The sequence below is a fragment of the Petromyzon marinus genome, chromosome 59 (assembly GCF_048934315.1).
Source record: "Petromyzon marinus isolate PM22_M1 ecotype Great Lakes invasive population chromosome 59, UKy_Petmar_22M1.pri1.0, whole genome shotgun sequence".
NCBI lineage: Eukaryota > Metazoa > Chordata > Hyperoartia > Petromyzontiformes > Petromyzontidae > Petromyzon > Petromyzon marinus.
The window spans coordinates 16679687-16691851 of record NC_133725.1 but is presented as its reverse complement, the minus strand read 5'-3'; the positions used below and the strand labels follow the sequence as shown (position 1 = coordinate 16691851).

Sequence of the window (12165 nt, the reverse complement as noted above, 5' to 3'; positions counted from 1 at the left end):
AAACCAATGGCGTCTAAATCTGCAGAACATGAAGAACCAGTGGCATCTATATCTGTAGAACGTGAAGAACCAGTGGCATCTGTGTCTACAGAACGTGAAGAACCAATGGCGTCTACATCTACAGAACGTGAAGAACCAGTGGCATCTTCTTCTACAGAACGTGAAGGACCAGTGGCATCTACATCTGCAGAACGTGAAGAACCAGTGGCATCTACATCTGTAGAACGTGACGAACCAGTGGCATCTACATCTGCAGAACGTGAAGAACCAGTGGCATCTACATCTACATCTACAGAACGTGGAGAACCAGTGGCATCTACATCTACAGAACGTGAAGAACCAGTGACATCTACATCTAAAGAACGTGAAGAACCAGTGGCATCTACGTCTACAGAATGTGAAGGACCAGTGGCATCTACAGAACGCGAAAAACCAGTGACATCTATATCTCCAGAACGTGAAGAACCAGTGGCATCTACATCTGTAGAACTTGACGAACCAGTGACATCAACATCTACAGAACGTGAAGAACCAGTGGCATATTCGTCTAAAGAATGTGAAGGACCAGTGGCATCTACATCTACAGAACGTGAAGAACCAGTGGCATCTACATCTACAGAAAGTGAAGAACCAGTGGCATCTACGTCTACAGAACGTGAAGGACCAGTGGCATCTGCGTCTACAGAATGTGAAGAACCAGTGGCATCTGCGTCTACAGAATGTGACGAACCAGTGGCTTCTACATCTACAGAATGTGAAGAAGCAGTGGCATCTACATCTATAGAACGTGATGAACCAGTGGCATCTACATCTACAGAACGTGAAGAACCAGTGGCATCTTCATCTACATAACGTGAAGAACCAATGGCATACACATCTGCAGAACGTGAAGAACCAGTGGCATCTACATCTACAGAACGTAAAGAACCAGTGGCATCTTCGTCTACAGAACATGAAGGACCAGTGGCATCTACATCTGCAGAACGTGAAGAACCAGTGGCATCTACATCTTTAGAACGTGACGAACCAGTGGCATCTACATCTAGAGAACGTGAAGAACCAGTGGCATCTACATCTACAGAACGTGAAAAACTAGTGGCATCTACATATGCAGAACGTAAAGAACCAGAGGCATCTACATCTGTATAACGTGACGAACCAGTGGCATCTACATCTGCAAAACGTGAAGAACCAGTGGTATCTACATCTACAGAACGTGAAGGACCAGTGGCATCTACATCTACAGAGCGTGAAGAACCAGTGGCGTCTACATCTACAGAACGTGAAGAACCAGTGACATCTACATTTAAAGAACGTGAAGAACAAGTGGCATCTACGTCTACAGAATGTGAAGGACTAGTAGCATCTACATCTACAGAACGCGAAAAACCAGTGACATCTATATCTCCAGAACGTGAAGAACCAGTGGCATCTACATCTGTAGAACTTGACGAACCAGTGACATCTACATCTAAAGAACGTGAAGAACCAGTGGCATCTACATCTACAGAATGTGAAGGACCAGTGGCATCTACTTCTACAGAACGCAAAAAAACAGTGACATCTATATCTCTAGAAACGTGAAGAACCAGTGGCATCTACATCTGTAGAACTTGACGAACCAGTGACATCTACATCTACAGAACGTGAAGAACCAGTGGCATATTCGTCTACAGAATGTGAAGGATCAGTGGCATCTACGACTACAGAACGTGAAAAACCAGTTGCATCTGCGTCTACAGAATGTGAAGAACCAGTGGAATCTGCGTCTACAGAATGTAACGAACCAGTGGCATCTACATCTACAGAACGTAAAGAACCAGTGGCATCTTCGTCTACAGAACGTGAAGGACCAGTGGCATCTATATCTGCAGAACGTGAAGAACCAGTGGCATCTACATCTTTAGAACGTGACGAACCAGTGGCATCTACATCTGCAAAACGTGAAGAACCAGTGGTATCTACATCTACAGAACATGAAGGACCAGTGGTATCTACATCTACATAACGTCAAGAACCAGTGGCGTCTACATCTACAAAATGTGAAGAACCAGTGACATCTACATTTAAAGAACGTGAAGAACCAGTGGCATCTACGTCTACAGAATGTGAAGGACCAGTGGCATCTACATCTACAGAACGCGAAAAACCAGTGACATCTACATCTCCAGAACGTGAAGAACCAGTGGCATCTACATCTGTAGAACTTGACGAACCAGTGACATCTACATCTGCAGAACGTGAAGAACCAATGGCATATTCCTCTACAGAATGTGAAGGACCAGTGGCATCTACATCTACAGAACGTGAAGAACCAGTGGCATCTACATCTACAGAAAGTGAAGAACCAGTGGCATCTACATCTACAGAAAGTGAAGAACCAGTGGAATCTACGTCTACAGAACGTGAAGGACCAGTGGCATCTGCGTCTACAGAATGTGAAGAACCAGTGGCATCTGCGTCTACAGAATGTAACGAACCAGTGGCTTCTACCTCTACAGAATGTGAAGAAGCAGTGGCATCTAAATCTACAGAACGTGAAGAACCAGTGGCATCTACATCTGTAGAACGTGATGAACTAGTGGCATCTACATCTACAGAACGTGAAGAACCAGTGGCATCTTCATCTACATAACGTGAAAAACCAGTGGCATATACATCTGCAGAATGTGAAGAACCAGTGTCATCTACATCTACAGTACGTGAAGAACCAGTGGCATCTTCGTCTACAGAACGTGAAGGACCAGTGGCATCTACATCTGCAGAACGTGAAGAACCAGTGGCATCTACAGAACGTGAAGAACCAGTGGCATCTACTTCTGCAGAACGTGAAGAACCAGTGACATCTACATCTACAGAACGTGAAGAACCAGTGGAATCTGCATCTACAGAACGTGAAGGACCAGTGGCATCTACATCTACAGAACGTGAAGAACCAGTGGCATCTACATCTGCAGAACGTGAAGAACCAGTGGCATCTACATCTGCAGACCGTGAAGAACCAGTGGCATCTACATCTGTAGAACATAAAGAACCAGTGGCATCTACATCTGTAGAACGTGAAGAACCAGTGGCATCTACATCTACAACACGTGAAGAACTAGTGGCATCTGCGTCTACAGAACGTGAAGGACCAGTGGCATCTATATCTGTAGAACGTGAAGAACCAGTGGCATCTGTGTCTACAGAACGTGAAGGACCAGTGGCATCTACATCTGCAGAACGTGAAGAACCAGTGGCATTTACATCTGTAGAAAGTGACGAACCGTTGGCATCTACATCTGCAGAACGTGAAGAACCAGTGGCATCTACATCTACATCTACAGAACGTGGAGAACCAGCGGCATCTACATCTGCAGAACGTGAAGAACCAGTGGCATCTACGTCTAGAGAATGTGAAGGACCAGTGGCATCTACTTCTACAGAACGCGAAAAACCAGTGACATCTATATCTCCAGAACGTGAAGAACCAGTGGCATTTACATCTGTAGAACTTGACGAACCAGTAACATCTACATCTACAGAACGTGAAGAAGCAGTGGCATATTCGTCTACAGAATGTGAAGGACCAGTGGCATCTACAGCTACAGAACGTGAAGAACCAGTGGCATCTACATCTACAGAAAGTGAAGAACCAGTGTCATCTACATCTGCAGAACGTGAAGAACCAATGGCATATTCGTCTACAGAATGTGAAGGACCAGTGGCATCTACATTTACAGAACGTGAAGAACCAGTGGCATCTACATCTACAGAAAGTGAAGAACCAGTGGCATCTACATCTACAGAAAGTGAAGAACCAGTGGCATCTACGTCTACAGAACGTGAAGGACCAGTGGCATCTGCGTCTACAGAATGTGAAGAAGCAGTGGCATCTAAATCTACAGAAAATGAAGAACCAGTGGCATCTACATCTGTAGAACGTGATGAACCAGTGGCATCTACATCTACAGAACGTGAAGAACCAGTGGCATCTTCATCTACATAACGTGAAGAACCAGTGGCATATACATCTGCAGAACATGAAGAACCAGTGGCATCTTCGTCTACAGAACGTGAAGGAACAGTGGCATCTACATCTGCAGAACGTGAATAACCAGTGGCATCTACATCTACAGAACGTGAAGAACCAGTGGCATCTACTTCTGCAGAACGTGAAGAACCAGTGACATCTACATCTACAGAACGTGAAAAACCAGTGGAATCTGCATCGACAGAACGTGAAGGACCAGTGGCATCTACATTTACAGAACGTGAAAAACCAATGGCGTCTACATCTGCAGAACATGAAGAACCAGTGGCATATATATCTGTAGAACGTGAAGAACCAGTGGCATCTGTGTCTACAGAACGTGAAGGACCAGTGGCATCTACATCTGCAGAACGTTAAGAACCAGTGGCATCTACATCTGTAGAACGTGACGAACCGTTGGCATCTACATCTGCAGAACGTGAAGAACCAGTGGCATCTACATCTACAGAACGTTGAGAACCAGTGGCATCTACATCTGCAGAACGTGAAGAACCAGTGGCATATTCGTCTACAGAATGTGAAGGATCAGTGGCATCTACAGCTACAGAACGTGAAAAACCAGTGGCATCTACATCTACAGAAAGTGAAGAACCAGTGGCATCTACATCTGCAGAACGTGAAGAATCAATGGCATATTCGTCTACAGAATGTGAAGGACCAGTGGCATCTACATCTACAGAACGTGAAGAACCAGTGGCATCTACATCTACAGAAAGTGAAGAACCAGTGGCATCTACATCTAAAGAAAGTGTAGAACCAGTGGCATCTACGTCTACAGAACGTGAATGACCAGTGGCATCTGCGTCTACAGAATGTGAAGAACCAGTGGCATCTGCGTCTACAGAATGTAACGAACCAGTGGCTTCTACATCTACAGAATGTGAAGAACCAGTGGCGTCTACATCTACAGAACGTGAAGAACCAGTGATATCTACATCTGCAGACCGTGAAGAACCAGTGGCATCTACATCTGTAGAACGTGAAGAACCAGTGGCATCTACATCTACAGAACGCGAAGAACCAGTGATATCTACATCTAAAGAACGTGAAGAACCAGTGGCATCTACGTCTACAGAATGTGAAGGACCAGTGGCATCTACTTCTGCAGAAGACGAAAAACCAGTGACATCTATATCTCCAGAACGTGAAGAACCAGTGGCATCAACATCTGTAGAACTTGACGAACCAGTGACATCTACATCTACAGAACGTGAAGAACCAGTGGCATATTCGTCTACAGAATGTGAAGGATCAGTGGCATCTACAGCTACAGAACGTGAAGAACCAGTGGCATCTACATCTACAGAAAGTGAAGAACCAGTGGCATCTACATCTGCAGAACGTGAAGAACCAATGGCATATTCGTCTACAGAATGTGAAGGACCAGTGGCATCTAAATCTACAGAACGTGAAGAACCAGTGGCATCTACATCTACAGAAAGTGAAGAACCAGTGGCATCTACATCTAAAGAAAGTGAAGAACCAGTGGCATCTACGTCTACAGAACGTGAAGGACCAGTGGCATCTGCGTCTACAGAATGTGAAAAAGCAGTGGCATCTAAATCTACAGAAAGTGAAGAACCAGTAGCATCTACATCTGTAGAACGTGATGAACCAGTGGCATCTACATCTACAGAACGTGAAGAACCAGTGGAATCTTCATCTACATAACGTGAAGAACCAGTGGCATATACATCTGCAGAACGTGAAGACCCAGTGGCATTTACATCTACAGAACATGAAGAACCAGTGGCATCTTCGTCTACAGAACGTGAAGGAACATTGGCATCTACATCTGCACAACGTGAAGAACCAGTGACATCTACATCTACAGAACGTGAAGAACCAGTGGCATCTACTTCTGCAGAACGTGAAGAACCAGTGACATCTACATCTACAGAACGTGAAAAACCAGTGGAATCTGCATCGACAGAACGTGACGGACCAGTGGCATCTACATTTACAGAACGTGAAAAACCAATGGCGTCTACATCTGCAGAACATGAAGAACCAGTGGCATATATATCTGCAGAACGTGAAGAACCAGTGGCATCTGTGTCTACAGAACGTGAAGGACCAGTGGCATCTACATCTGCAGAACGTTAAGAACCAGTGGCATCTACATCTGTAGAACGTGACGAACTGTTGGCATCTACATCTGCAGAACGTGAAGAACCAGTGGCATCTACATCTACAGAACGTGGAGAACCAGTGGCATCTACTTCTGCAGAACGTGAAGAACCAGTGACATCTACATCTACAGAACGTGAAAAACCAGTGGAATCTGCATCGACAGAACGTGACGGACCAGTGGCATCTACATTTACAGAACGTGAAAAACCAATGGCGTCTACATCTGCAGAACATGAAGAACCAGTGGCATATATATCTGTAGAACGTGAAGAACCAGTGGCATCTGTGTCTACAGAACGTGAAGGACCAGTGGCATCTACATCTGCAGAACGTTAAGAACCAGTGGCATCTACATCTGTAGAACGTGACGAACTGTTGGCATCTACATCTGCAGAACGTGAAGAACCAGTGGCATCTACATCTACAGAACGTGGAGAACCAGTGGCATCTACATCTGCAGAACGTGAAGAACCAGTGGCATCTACATCTACGGAACGTGAGGGACCAGTGGCATCTACATCTACAGAACGTGAAGAACCAGTGGCATCTACGTCTACAGAATGTGAAGGACCAGTGGCATCTACTTCTACAGAACGCGAAAAACCAGTGACATCTATATCTCCAGAACGTGAAGAACCAGTGGCATCTACATCTGTAGAACTTGACGAACCAGTGACATCTACATCTACAGAACGTGAAGAACCAGTGGCATATTCGTCTACAGAATGTGAAGGACCAGTGGCATCTACATCTACAGAACGTGAAGAACCAGTGGCATCTACATCTACAGAAAGTGAACAACCAGTGGCATCTACGTCTACAGAACGTGAAGGACTAGTGGCATCTGCGTCTACAGAATGTGACGAACCAGTGGCTTCTACATCTACAGAATGTGAAGAAGCAGTGGCATTTAAATCTACAGAACGTGAAGAACCATTGGCATCTACATCTGTAGAACGTAATGAACCAGTGGCATCTACATCTACAGAACGTGAAGAACCAGTGGCATCTTCATCTACATAACGTGAAGAACCAGTGGCATATACATCTACAGAAAGTGAAGAACCAGTGGCATCTACATCTGCAGAACGTGAAGAATCAATGGCATATTCGTCTACAGAATGTGAAGGACCAGTGGCATCTACATCTACAGAACGTGAAGAACCAGTGGCATCTACATCTACAGAAAGTGAAGAACCAGTGGCATCTACATCTAAAGAAAGTGAAGAACCAGTGGCATCTACGTCTACAGAACGTGAATGACCAGTGGCATCTGCGTCTACAGAATGTGAAGAACCAGTGGCATCTGCGTCTACAGAATGTAACGAACCAGTGGCTTCTACATCTACAGAATGTGAAGAACCAGTGGCGTCTACATCTACAGAACGGGAAGAACCAGTGACATCTACATCTGCAGACCGTGAAGAACCAGTGGCATCTACATCTGTAGAACGTGAAGAACCAGTGGCATCTACATCTACAGAACGTGAAGAACCAGTGACATCTACATCTAAAGAACGTGAAGAACCAGTGGCATCTACGTCTACAGAATGTGAAGGACCAGTGCCATCTACTTCTACAGAACGCGAAAAACCAGTGACATCTATATCTCCAGAACGTGAAGAACCAGTGGCATCAACATCTGTAGAACTTGACGAACCAGTGACATCTACATCTACAGAACGTGAAGAACCAGTGGCATATTCGTCTACAGAATGTGAAGGACCAGTGGCATCTACATCTACAGAACGTGAAGAACCAGTGGCATCTACATCTACAGAAAGTGAAGAACCAGTGGCATCTACATCTGCAGAACGTGAAGAACCAATGGCATATTCGTCTACAGAATGTGAAGGACCAGTGGCATCTACATCTACAGAACGTGAAGAACCAGTGGCATCTACATCTACAGAAAGTGAAGAACCAGTGGCATCTACATCTAAAGAAAGTGAAGGACTAGTGGCATCTGCGTCTACAGAATGTGACGAACCAGTGGCTTCTACATCTACAGAATGTGAAGAAGCAGTGTCATTTAAATCTACAGAACGTGAAGAACCAGTGGCATCTACATCTGTAGAACGTGATGAGCCAGTGGCATCTACATCTACAGAACGTGAAGAACCAGTGGCATCTTCATCTACATAACGTGAAGAACCAGTGGCATATACATCTGCAGAACGTGAAAAACCAGTGGCATCTACATCTGCAGACCGTGAAGAACCAGTGGCATCTACATCTGTAGAACATAAAGAACCAGTGGCATCTACATCTGTAGAACGTGAAGAACCAGTGGCATCTACATCTACAACACGTGAAGAACTAGTGGCATCTGCGTCTACAGAACGTGAAGGACCAGTGGCATCTATATCTGTAGAACGTGAAGAACCAGTGGCATCTGTGTCTACAGAACGTGAAGGACCAGTGGCATCTACATCTGCAGAACGTGAAGAACCAGTGGCATTTACATCTGTAGAAAGTGACGAACCGTTGGCATCTACATCTGCAGAACGTGAAGAACCAGTGGCATCTACATCTACATCTACAGAACGTGGAGAACCAGCGGCATCTACATCTGCAGAACGTGAAGAACCAGTGGCATCTACGTCTAGAGAATGTGAAGGACCAGTGGCATCTACTTCTACAGAACGCGAAAAACCAGTGACATCTATATCTCCAGAACGTGAAGAACCAGTGGCATTTACATCTGTAGAACTTGACGAACCAGTAACATCTACATCTACAGAACGTGAAGAAGCAGTGGCATATTCGTCTACAGAATGTGAAGGACCAGTGGCATCTACAGCTACAGAACGTGAAGAACCAGTGGCATCTACATCTACAGAAAGTGAAGAACCAGTGTCATCTACATCTGCAGAACGTGAAGAACCAATGGCATATTCGTCTACAGAATGTGAAGGACCAGTGGCATCTACATTTACAGAACGTGAAGAACCAGTGGCATCTACATCTACAGAAAGTGAAGAACCAGTGGCATCTACATCTACAGAAAGTGAAGAACCAGTGGCATCTACGTCTACAGAACGTGAAGGACCAGTGGCATCTGCGTCTACAGAATGTGAAGAAGCAGTGGCATCTAAATCTACAGAAAGTGAAGAACCAGTGGCATCTACATCTGTAGAACGTGATGAACCAGTGGCATCTACATCTACAGAACGTGAAGAACCAGTGGCATCTTCATCTACATAACGTGAAGAACCAGTGGCATATACATCTGCAGAACATGAAGAACCAGTGGCATCTTCGTCTACAGAACGTGAAGGAACAGTGGCATCTACATCTGCAGAACGTGAATAACCAGTGGCATCTACATCTACAGAACGTGAAGAACCAGTGGCATCTATTTCTGCAGAACGTGAAGAACCAGTGACATCTACATCTACAGAACGTGAAAAACCAGTGGAATCTGCATCGACAGAACGTGAAGGACCAGTGGCATCTACATTTACAGAACGTGAAAAACCAATGGCGTCTACATCTGCAGAACATGAAGAACCAGTGGCATATATATCTGTAGAACGTGAAGAACCAGTGGCATCTGTGTCTACAGAACGTGAAGGACCAGTGGCATCTACATCTGCAGAACGTTAAGAACCAGTGGCATCTACATCTGTAGAACGTGACGAACCGTTGGCATCTACATCTGCAGAACGTGAAGAACCAGTGGCATCTACATCTACAGAACGTTGAGAACCAGTGGCATCTACATCTGCAGAACGTGAAGAACCAGTGGCATATTCGTCTACAGAATGTGAAGGATCAGTGGCATCTACAGCTACAGAACGTGAAAAACCAGTGGCATCTACATCTACAGAAAGTGAAGAACCAGTGGCATCTACATCTGCAGAACGTGAAGAATCAATGGCATATTCGTCTACAGAATGTGAAGGACCAGTGGCATCTACATCTACAGAACGTGAAGAACCAGTGGCATCTACATCTACAGAAAGTGAAGAACCAGTGGCATCTACATCTAAAGAAAGTGTAGAACCAGTGGCATCTACGTCTACAGAACGTGAATGACCAGTGGCATCTGTGTCTACAGAATGTGAAGAACCAGTGGCATCTGCGTCTACAGAATGTAACGAACCAGTGGCTTCTACATCTACAGAATGTGAAGAACCAGTGGCGTCTACATCTACAGAACGTGAAGAACCAGTGATATCTACATCTGCAGACCGTGAAGAACCAGTGGCATCTACATCTGTAGAACGTGAAGAACCAGTGGCATCTACATCTACAGAACGCGAAGAACCAGTGATATCTACATCTAAAGAACGTGAAGAACCAGTGGCATCTACGTCTACAGAATGTGAAGGACCAGTGGCATCTACTTCTGCAGAAGACGAAAAACCAGTGACATCTATATCTCCAGAACGTGAAGAACCAGTGGCATCAACATCTGTAGAACTTGACGAACCAGTGACATCTACATCTACAGAACGTGAAGAACCAGTGGCATATTCGTCTACAGAATGTGAAGGATCAGTGGCATCTACAGCTACAGAACGTGAAGAACCAGTGGCATCTACATCTACAGAAAGTGAAGAACCAGTGGCATCTACATCTGCAGAACGTGAAGAACCAATGGCATATTCGTCTACAGAATGTGAAGGACCAGTGGCATCTACATCTACAGAACGTGAAGAACCAGTGGCATCTACATCTACAGAAAGTGAAGAACCAGTGGCATCTACATCTAAAGAAAGTGAAGAACCAGTGGCATCTACGTCTACAGAACGTGAAGGACCAGTGGCATCTGCGTCTACAGAATGTGAAAAAGCAGTGGCATCTAAATCTACAGAAAGTGAAGAACCAGTAGCATCTACATCTGTAGAACGTGATGAACCAGTGGCATCTACATCTACAGAACGTGAAGAACCAGTGGAATCTTCATCTACATAACGTGAAGAACCAGTGGCATATACATCTGCAGAACGTGAAGACCCAGTGGCATTTACATCTACAGAACATGAAGAACCAGTGGCATCTTCGTCTACAGAACGTGAAGGAACAGTGGCATCTACATCTGCACAACGTGAAGAACCAGTGACATCTACATCTACAGAACGTGAAGAACCAGTGGCATCTACTTCTGCAGAACGTGAAGAACCAGTGACATCTACATCTACAGAACGTGAAAAACCAGTGGAATCTGCATCGACAGAACGTGACGGACCAGTGGCATCTACATTTACAGAACGTGAAAAACCAATGGCGTCTACATCTGCAGAACATGAAAAACCAGTGGCATATATATCTGCAGAACGTGAAGAACCAGTGGCATCTGTGTCTACAGAACGTGAAGGACCAGTGGCATCTACATCTGCAGAACGTTAAGAACCAGTGGCATCTACATCTGTAGAACGTGACGAACTGTTGGCATCTACATCTGCAGAACGTGAAGAACCAGTGGCATCTACATCTACAGAACGTGGAGAACCAGTGGCATCTACTTCTGCAGAACGTGAAGAACCAGTGACATCTACATCTACAGAACGTGAAAAACCAGTGGAATCTGCATCGACAGAACGTGACGGACCAGTGGCATCTACATTTACAGAACGTGAAAAACCAATGGCGTCTACATCTGCAGAACATGAAGAACCAGTGGCATATATATCTGTAGAACGTGAAGAACCAGTGGCATCTGTGTCTACAGAACGTGAAGGACCAGTGGCATCTACATCTGCAGAACGTTAAGAACCAGTGGCATCTACATCTGTAGAACGTGACGAACTGTTGGCATCTACATCTGCAGAACGTGAAGAACCAGTGGCATCTACATCTACAGAACGTGGAGAACCAGTGGCATCTACATCTGCAGAACGTGAAGAACCAGTGGCATCTACATCTACGGAACGTGAGGGACCAGTGGCATCTACATCTACAGAACGTGAAGAACCAGTGGCATCTACGTCTACAGAATGTGAAGGACCAGTGGCATCTACTTCTACAGAACGCGAAAAACCAGTGACATC

The 12165-nt window shown here is 45.1% G+C and overlaps 1 protein-coding gene across 2 annotated transcripts in view; it reads right to left on the bottom strand.

The window, feature by feature from the left end:
* Nucleotides 1-12165, bottom strand: part of LOC142905901 (dual specificity tyrosine-phosphorylation-regulated kinase 2-like) — a 91519-nt gene that overhangs the window by 17618 nt on the left and 61736 nt on the right. The gene's annotated exons all lie outside the window — the stretch shown is intronic.